Genomic DNA, 10,049 nt, shown 5'->3' with positions numbered 1-10,049 from the left:
CCTGTCATAAATCTGTACGATTTTCTACGCATGCGCGTCAATGTAGATATATCGCTGGAGCCAAAGAGGCGACTGATCGCCAGACCAGCACAATGCTCAAGTCGCAGTAGCCACGCTAGCAGCACGAGCCGTAACTTGGCCTCTGTGTACATCTACATCAATACTATGCAAAGCACTGAGAGGCGTGTGACAGAGGGTGCTTTCATTGTGCCATGTGTTAAATTTTCCCCCCCGTTCTATTCATGGATACAGCACAAATTAACGACTGCTTGTACGCCCTTTACAAACTGATGTAAACTCGCTTTTATGTCTACAGTCTCTGCGTTTGTCGGTAAGAAGAGGACTAGAGTAGGTCCGTGTTTTGTAGCCTGAAAGATGCGTGTTTCCTAAGCAGAGAGTTTTGATACGTACGTCGCATTTCTTCGAGCGCTTGCCAGTGATGACTTTTCTTCGTGTTATCTCTTATGTCAGTTAAACAACCTTGTGGCAGTTGCATAGCTCTTCTTTCTATGCGTTCTATATGTTTGTATGAGCAAATATGAAACGCGAGAGTTTGAGGTTACCGTTGCTGCTTCTCGATCGACACGAGAGCAAATGGAAGCTCCGCGAGATGCGACAATGCTCGGTTAAACATGTCAGGGCTCGCAAACCAAACACAGTAAAACTCACAAGTGCTTAAAATAGTGCTTTGCTGGAGCACGAGTCAAACGGACGGAGTAGTTTACGTGCCAGGTCGAGAAATCACGGGTTCTGCTCGATCTTTCGATAGCCACGCGATCTGTCGACTTCTGCAGGTATTATCTCCAAGAAAAGTCTTAAAGTTTTATGAGTTTTAATAATAAAAAACAGCCGTCAAACACGGATAGCAATGTGTTCTAGGGCACAGATCGTATGTAACAAAAAACCCAATAAATAAACAAAAAATTGCAAGCATCATTCAGTTAAACTCTGCTCTTTCGCTAGTTTCGTGGTCTAGCGAAGTCTGTTGGTACTATCTCAACGGTAGGTCATTCCGCTGGAGTTAACTCCCGTGATCGCAACGATAGTCAAAATAATATGATTTATTCGTGTATCAGGCGTTTAATTCTTTATTAACTTTCTTCCTTGTTTCATCCGAATTCTATCGTCTTGTTTTCAAGCTGATTAAAGGATGATAGCATTTTCTCTATTATTGTATTAGGTCCACAACTTAGCTCCCGCCGTTTTGCAATGGACGGCAGTAGCGGCAAGTGGGGTTCGGGTGGTTGGTTATAGGTGTAATACAATAAGCTTAGGCATCTGTAAACATAATGCCATAAAAACATTAGTCGATTTGTGATTTCTTCATAAGATTACTCTCGATTACGTACGTCAACTTACGTACCCATGTCTCACCAATTGCGGGAAGTTTTAATTTTCTGCTTTAACATGAAGAAATCTGCGGCTGTGGCTCTTAAAATGTTTGGTACCACAAATGGTGAGGGAAGTATTAGTGGAAGAACGTGCATAGAATGTTTTCAATGCCTTAAGAATGGTGATTTTGATGTCGAAGACCGGCATGGCGGTGGAAAGCAGAACGTTTCCATAGCTACTGAATCAGACGAAGACAGTCACAGGGCAGCATTCAGATGGTTCAGATGGCTCTGAGCACTACGGGACTTAACATCTGAGGTCATCAGTCACCTAGAACGTAGAACTACTTAAACCTAACTAACCAAAAGGCATCACATACATCCATGCCCGAGGCAGGATTCGAACCTGCGACCATAGCAGTCCAGTTCCAGACTGAAGCGCCTAGAACCGCTCGGCCACAACGGCCGGCACAAGACATCATTTTCGAAAGCAATTGAAGCGTTCGAGCCCAGCACTGAAACACAAACGGCCATCATACAGCGACAGACACGTGAAGACAATTTTGCAGCATGTCAGTGCTCGACCCCATGTTGCAAAACCCGTCAAAATACACATGGAAACGTTGAAATGAGAAGTCCTGTCCCTCCCGCCGTATTCTCCATACGTTGCTCTCTGTGACTACCACCCTTTTCGATCAGTGGCATACAGTCTGGCTGTCCAGCACTTCCGGTCATATGAACAAGTGCAAAATTGAATCGATTCCTGGATCCCCACAAAAGACGCCCATTTCTTCCTCCACGGGATTCGTATGCTATCGGAAAGATGGGAGAATGTAGTGGCCAACGATGGGCACTACTATGAATCATAATTTTTTGTAAGTTTTTCACAATAAAGACCCGAACTCTGAGAAAAAAACCCGGAAACAAAGTTGTAGACCTAGTAACTTCTGAAGGGGAATGAAATACTCAATTTCAACCCACTTCGTAAATCATTACAGCCTCTAATAATCAAATAAAGTATTGTACTGGCATAAAGTGAAGTAATGTTGAAGAAGGACGGTATTCCACTAGGCTGTATTATAGATTATTTTATTCACACTATTAATTTTGGGCGCTGCTGGTTCTCGAGTGTATCTATAGTAACATCGTCTTCTTTTTGTCAAAAAATCACGTACCGTGTATATTTGGGCACAGCACGGTCGTCAGCGGTCTTCATCTTGTAATTTTTACCGCAAAATACGCTATATATTCCTGTTCATGAAACTCACACGCGTGTTTTGGGATTTCTGAGACTGGAGGCTCCCAAACAGAAAAAAATATCAAGTAATATTTTTTGAAGAACGGCATTTTCGGCTTTGTTTCCTTTACTTAAAAATAAACGAAAGTCTATATGTATTGGTACAGAATCCATGAGTAATGTTATAGTAAATTTGTTCTAATACAACAAGAGCACGTACGGTGATAGTATTTTATTCTACTTCATAATAATTTTCTCGAAATTGTCAAGCTTTGAGAATAACTATCGCTTGTTGTTGTGGTCAGTTCGCAGCTTTTCGTAGTACCGCGCCAGCCAAATGCCATGTGATGGTACGAGAGGTCTCGGTACTGTATCGAGCGCTGCGGCTTATCGGGTAGTTTTCAATCCGTTCGAACCCAAATATTGGCTCCTCAACGGATACCATAAGTACTCGATGGCAATTATATCGGAGGAACTGGCTGGTCAGTACGATGACAGAACATCCACTCGTCCCAAAAACTCCTCCTCTTCCTTCTGCAATGTTCAGTGCGGTCACGTATTTTCATCCATAAAAATTAAGCCAGGACCGAATGTATCCCTGAAAAGGCTTAACTACTGTGTGCACCGTGTTCAAAGATTTGTAGGTCAGTACGTCCATGTCTTATTATGCCTCCCTATATCGTAACATCTGGACCACCAAGACGATCGTGTTCAACATGTTCCTTGGTCACTCCTGTGGTAGACGCAACCGATGTAGATAATTCTCTGAAGCCAGCCGCACCAAAGAGGTCGGGTCCCAAATAGGCCGAGGTGCCGTATCCGTACGGTGCTGAGGTCACTGACAGCACAAGAATTTATTGTGCATTATGATGGTAGAATCTCATGCATACCGAAACCCTGGCACAATTAATTCTCCAACGGTCATCGGATTTCTGCAAGCTGTTATTATTATTATTGCTTGCACATTGAAACGCATTAACAATACACTATGTGATCAAAAGTATCCGGACACCTGCCTGAAAATGAATTACAAGTTCGTGGCGCCCTCCATCGGTAATGCTGGAATTCAATATGGTGTTGGCCCACCCTTAGCCTTCATGACAGCTTCCACTCTCGCAAGCATACGTTCAATCAGGTGCTGGAAGGTTTCTTGGGGAATGGCAGCCCATTCTTCACGGAGTGTTGCACTGAGGAGAGGTATCAATGTCGGTCGGTGAGGCCTGGCACGAAGTCGGCATTCCAAAATATCCCAGAGGAGTTTTATAGGATTTAGTAAGGACTCTGTGCCTGCCAGGTTATTACAGGAATGTTATTGTTGAGCAACGACTCCGCCACAGGTCGTGCATTATGAGCAGGTGCTAGCACGTGTTGAAAGATGCAATCTCCATCCCCAAATTGCTCTTCAACAGTGGGAAGCAGGAAGGTGCTTGAAACATCAAGTTACGCCTGTGTTGTGATAGTGCCACTCAAAACAAAAAGGGATGCAAGCCCCCTCCATGAAAAACACGAGCACACCGTAACACCACCGCCTCTGAATTGTACTGTTGGCACTACTCACTCTGGCAGATATCGTTCACCGGGCATTCGCCATACCCACACCCTGCCATCGGATCGTCAAATTGTGTACTGTGATCCGTCACTCCACCTAACGTTTTTCCACTTTTCAGTCGTCCATTGTTTACTCTCCTTACACCAAGCGAGGCGTCGTTTGACATTTACCAGGCGTGATATGTGGTTTATGAGCAGCACTTCGACCATGAAATCCAAGTTTTCTCACATCCCGCCTAACTGTCATAGTACTTGCATTGGATCCTGATGCAATTTTGAATTCCTGTGTGACGGTCTGGGTAGATGTCTGTCTATTACACATTACGACCCTCTTCAAGTGTCGGCGGTCTCTGTCAGTCAACAGACGAGGTCGGCCTGTATGCTTTTGCGCTGTACGTGTCCCTTCATGTTTCCACTTCACTATCACATCGGAAAGAGTGGACCTAGGGATGTTAAGGAGTGTGGAAATCTCGCGTACAGACGTATTACACAAGTGACACGTTCGAAGTCCGTGAGTTCAGCAGACCACCCCATTCTGTACTCTCACGATGTCTAATGACTACTGAAGTCGCTGATATGATGCAACTGGCCGTAGGTGGCAGCAGAATGCATGTATGTTTTTCGGGTGTCCGGATACTTTTGATCACATAGTGAGTATGGAGTTTTGAACAGGATTCTGCGTTCACACGAACTGCGTGTCTGTAACCACACTTTCCCCTCTCCCCACCTCCCCCACCATTCTCCCCTTTGCCACCTTCGATCCCCGATGACAATATTATTATTAAACCCGGTCAATAAGATCGAATCGATGTCCTTTGAGCCAGAACATTTCTATTTCGATTAATATCCGCAGTTATTTTCTAGAGCAATCATTGAATAACATTAATCTACATTTACACCCACAAAAATAATCAGCAAGCAGTAATACAGTGATTGGTGGAGTGTACCTTCATTCCCCTTCATGTTTTACAAGCAAACGGGGCGAGGAAAAAACCGAGTACCTATATGCCCCCGTACAAACCCATATTTCTGTTACATTCTGCCGGCCGCGGTGGTCTAGCGGTTCTAGGCGCTCAGTCCGGAACCGCGCGACTGCTACGGTCGCAGGTTCGAATCCTGCCTCGGGCATGGATGTGTGTGATGTCCTTAGGTTAGTTAGGTTTAAGTAGTTCTAAGTTCTAGGGGACTGATGACCACAGATGTTAAGTCCCATAGTGCTCAGAGCCATTTGAACCATTTGTTACATTCTATTCGTGGTCCTTATGCGAGATGTGTGATGGCAACACTAGAAACATTCTACAGTCAGTGACAAATGTCGGTTCTCGAAATTCTCTCAGAGGTTCGCGTAAAGAGTGTCGCCTTCCCTTCACGGATTCCAATTTGAGTCCACAGTGCATTTCCCTAACACTCGCATGTTGATCAAACCTACGAGTAACAAATCTGACAGTACACCTCTGAAGTGGTTCAGTGTCTTTCTTTAATCCGATCTGGTAGTGATCCCGAACACTCGAGCACTGCTCGAGAATGGGGTGCACTATGTGGTCACCGTTATAGGCGAACTACACTTTCGCAGAATTCTGCCAATAAATCTAAGTCAAATATTCGTTTTTCCTACTAACATCCTTACATTCTCGTTCCATCGTATCGATTTGTAATGTTACGCCTAAATTTAATTACATGACTGTGTCAAGTAGGACATTGGAAAATTATAAGACTGATTTTCCCTCAGCGCTACATCACCTTATATTTATCGATATTTACAGCAAACTGCCATTCATCTCATTAAAGAGATCCGGTATTCTCCTGCAGTCACTCAGCAACTACACTCTCAAGAGCATTGCCGCGTCATCAGGAAACAATTGCAGATTGCTGCTCACTCTATCCGTCATATCACTTACGTAATTGGAGAACAAGCTCGATCCTGTCACATCTCACTGGGGCACCTGACGATATCCTTATTCCCGAAGAACACTAGTAGTCTAGGAGAGCGTACGGGGCTCTACTGCATAAAATGGACTCACGTACCTGGAATCACATTCTCTGAGCTAGGACCTTTGTTGACAGTCTGCAGTAGGCACTGGCCTGAACATGAAATCTGTCTGTAACGCTTCAAGAATGGATCACAGCATATGGAGCAAGGAAAGGTCAATTTGAGATTCGCATGAGCGATGCTTTCTACTTTTCTAACATATATATACAGGGTGTTACAGAAAGGTACGGCCAAACTTTCAGGAAACATTCCTCACACACAAATAAAGAAAAGATGTTATGTGGACATGTGTCCGGAAACGCTTAATTTCCATGTTAGAGCTCATTTTAGTTTGTTCTTCCACCTACGCTCAATGGAGCACGTTATCATGATTTCAAACGGGATACTCTACCTGTGCTGCTAGAACATGTGTCTCAACAAGTACGACACAACATGTGGTTCATGCACGATGGAGCTCTTGCACATTTCAGTCGAAGTGTTCGTACGCTTCTCAACAACAGATTCGGTGACCGATGGATTGGTAGAGGCGGACCAATTCCACGGCCTCCACGCTCTCCTGACCTCAACTCTCTTAACTTTCATTTATGGGGGCCTTTGAAAGCTCTTGTCTACGCAACCCCGGTACCAAATGTAGAGACTCTTCGTGCTCGTATTGTGGACGGCTGTGATACAATACGCCATTCTCCAGGGCTGCATCAGCGCATCAGGGATTCCGTGCGACGGAGGGTGGATGCATGTATCCTCGCTAACGGAGGACATTTGGAACATTTCCTGTAACGAAGTGTTTGAAGTCACGCTGGTACGTTCTATTGCTGTGTTTTTCCATTCCATGATTAATGTGATTTGACGAGAAGTAATGAAATGAGCTCTAACACGGAAAGTAAGCGTTTCCGGACACATGTCCACAAAACATATTTTCTTTCTTTGTGTGTGAGGAATGTTTCCTGAAAGTTTGGCCGTACCTTTTTGTAACACCCTGTGGTTAAGGAAATTCGTTACATTCTAACATAGAATATGCTCAAGTTTTTTGGATAAAACCGATGCTATAAACGTTGGTCTGTAATTGAGGTCCGTTCTTTTACTCTTCTTATATTCCGGTTACCAATGGCGACCGTATTTTGTTCAATTATAAACCGAGTAACAGGCGTTGCCTAGGTATGTATTTATTTCAGTCTTATTAGTCCACCTCCTTCTTCGCCCTCTCTCTGTTCGTCTCCTCAAACCCCGTCTCTATCCGTCTTCTCCTGCCCCCTTTATGTCCGTCTCACTCCACCTAACTCCTCCTATCCTCAGATTCTGTCTATCTGCTCCACCCCCTCTCTCTGTGCAGGTCTCCTTCCCTCTCTCAGTCCATCTCCTCCTAAACTCAATCACCGTCCCTTTGTCTGTTAATTTCCCCTCCTACCTCTCTGTCCGTCTCCTTCGCCGCCAAAACTGTGTCTGTCTTCTTCTTCAGCATATCTGTCTGCATTGAAATATGTGGTAAAGCCTTATGGGACCAAACTGCGGGCGTCATCGGTCCCTAAGCTTGCGCACTACTTAATTTAACTGAAACTAACTTACACGAAGGACAACACACAGCACCCCTGACGGTGGTAGCCGCGCGAACCTTGACGAGACGCCCCAGACCGCTTGGCCAGAAGTGCGGCTATCTGTCTGCACGTCTCTTCCTCCTCCCCCCTTCTCTTTCCACGTGATCACCCTCATCCAAATAAGAGATTACTGACTCTTACACTCCCTCCACCGCTCATAACGTATTTCTTTCCATATAGTACGGAATATGTGTACCAAGTTTGGGTGAAATTGTACCAGGGATTGAGGAAGAGTTTTTTAATCCACGGCTTTGCCAGAATACTCATATGTCACATACATTTCACAAGTATTTAATGTATTTCACACAAATTTGTATACCTATTTCACCTGCATCTCCAACTAATTTCGGACTGCAGTTGCTCTCACGCAGCTCAGTGTTTATGATGTCTTATCTCCTGTACTATGTGACGCATAGTGATATAGTTTTGTGGTACATTCAGTGGAATAGGGGAAACGTGTTACAACTAAAATTAGTAGCAAAGAAGTAATAAATTTACACGTCATGTATTTTGTGCCAGTTTTCACGCACCTCAGTGCTTATGACATTATAACTCCTGAAATATGTGTGGTGCTGTGATATAATGTTGCAACTATAATCAGTCGTATATGTGAATACCGCCTGCAAAGTGTGTCGGGGACAACGCTTGGTAGCAAAGAATTAATAAATTATAACGTTATGCCTAATGCAGCAAAGTTACTACATGAACATTGGAAATTTACTAAGCGGGAAATTTTACCTCTGTCATCATTTTGTGGACGTTGCCGGCTAGAAAAAGTTTCGTAATCGTTTGAAATTATGTGTCAAGTTTATTGCAAGTCCCTAAGTGCTCTCATTTTCAAATACTGGACGGATGAAGTCTGCGAATTGGTGCGTCCTGGGGTACAGTACCTTTCCATCTCGCGTGACCACTTGATAGGTAGGTGGTTCTTCACTCTAGGTGGGACGCCCAGCAGGACAGGACAGGTGGTTTAAATTGTGGGAAGGTGCCAAAATAAGGAGTTGTCAGTTACACTCGAACATACAACTTTATTATTCGATCAAACATTACAAGAGCCCAAAAAAATTTCTTTTTAAAACGCACAGTTCTAATCTTTGGGAGTTAATTACCGGCTGAAAGGCACTTTAATTTAAAAACGGCTGAAGACCAATAATCTAAAATGCAAGCATAATCAGAAATTTAAAAGCCAAGCCTTATCTTTCAGCAGTTCTTTATTTAGGCTGAAGGCCCAAAGAATCTGTGATTTTCAGAGCAAACAATTTCAGTTCAAAATCGGCCGAAATCCCAACAATTAAGGCTAAACAACACTAAATTAAAAAAGAAAAAAAGACAAAGGTATTACGTAAAACAGACCAGCCAGAAACTATAAGCGCCAGGTCAAAAATTGTCCAAGGTGCGAATATCGATACACATCGCTGCTGCAAACCGCGGAAGGAGAGGATAACAGCGCAATCGCGATAACCGCGGGAGACTGAACACAGAATCGCAACGAAGGTTTAATCCAGCGAATAGTATGAGCCAGCCACCGCTCACTAGGGATTCTTTCCAGACAGGAAGCGATATGTGTAGTGCGTTAGGTAGAAATCGGTCCACAGTGGTTTGGGAGGAGATATGGAACACACAGGAACATACATAGCTACCTATATCCACTATATAATAAGAGTAGACGTAGATTTCAGTTAGCCAGACAGGCAGAGTCGGTCAGAGTAATCACACATAGACATTTAATCACTTCCAGGGGGAGGCCAACAGATGCACAGTACCACAAACACCTCATCGAAGTCAATCAGCATGTCTCTTTCTTGCAATAACCACATACGTTCATACAGAACACATTCGCAGGAACTACGTGGCACGCTAAGTGACACGAGAGCCACGAAGACGGCGTCTTATAATAATTTGCTCGGGGAGGCGCCTCACGGTGAAGCCGTCGACCTGTGCGACGTCTTCTTGAGGAGAGGCCGCAGCTGAGGAGACGCGCCTGCCACAGCGGGCGCCGGCGACGATTAATTCCCATCATGGCCGCGGCGCGGGGCTGCGGCCGCGACGGCGAAAATTTCATCACGGCTTCCGTCCCGGAGAACATTTGTAGAGGAGGAAGGAAGCATTATTCAGATGGATCCTGGGCCGTGATTTATGTATGAGCCAGCAGAGCCGAGTCCGCAGAGCGCTCGCTAGGCGGATGGCCCCGGCTGCTGGCAATTGCAGGCACGACCCCGGTCGCTTCTGCCTCTGCTAGGGCACTTGCTAGCTCCGGCACGCCCGCCATTTGTCTACTGTGTACTGCCAACAAGACTGCCGCCTTCCGTACCTCTTCCGGTGCCGCACGTCTGCTGTTCCTCTCTTTTCGG

The sequence above is a fragment of the Schistocerca piceifrons genome, chromosome 8 (genome assembly GCF_021461385.2).
Source record: "Schistocerca piceifrons isolate TAMUIC-IGC-003096 chromosome 8, iqSchPice1.1, whole genome shotgun sequence".
NCBI lineage: Eukaryota > Metazoa > Arthropoda > Insecta > Orthoptera > Acrididae > Schistocerca > Schistocerca piceifrons.
The sequence above is the reverse complement of the archived record's forward strand: the minus strand, read 5'-3'. Positions refer to the sequence as shown.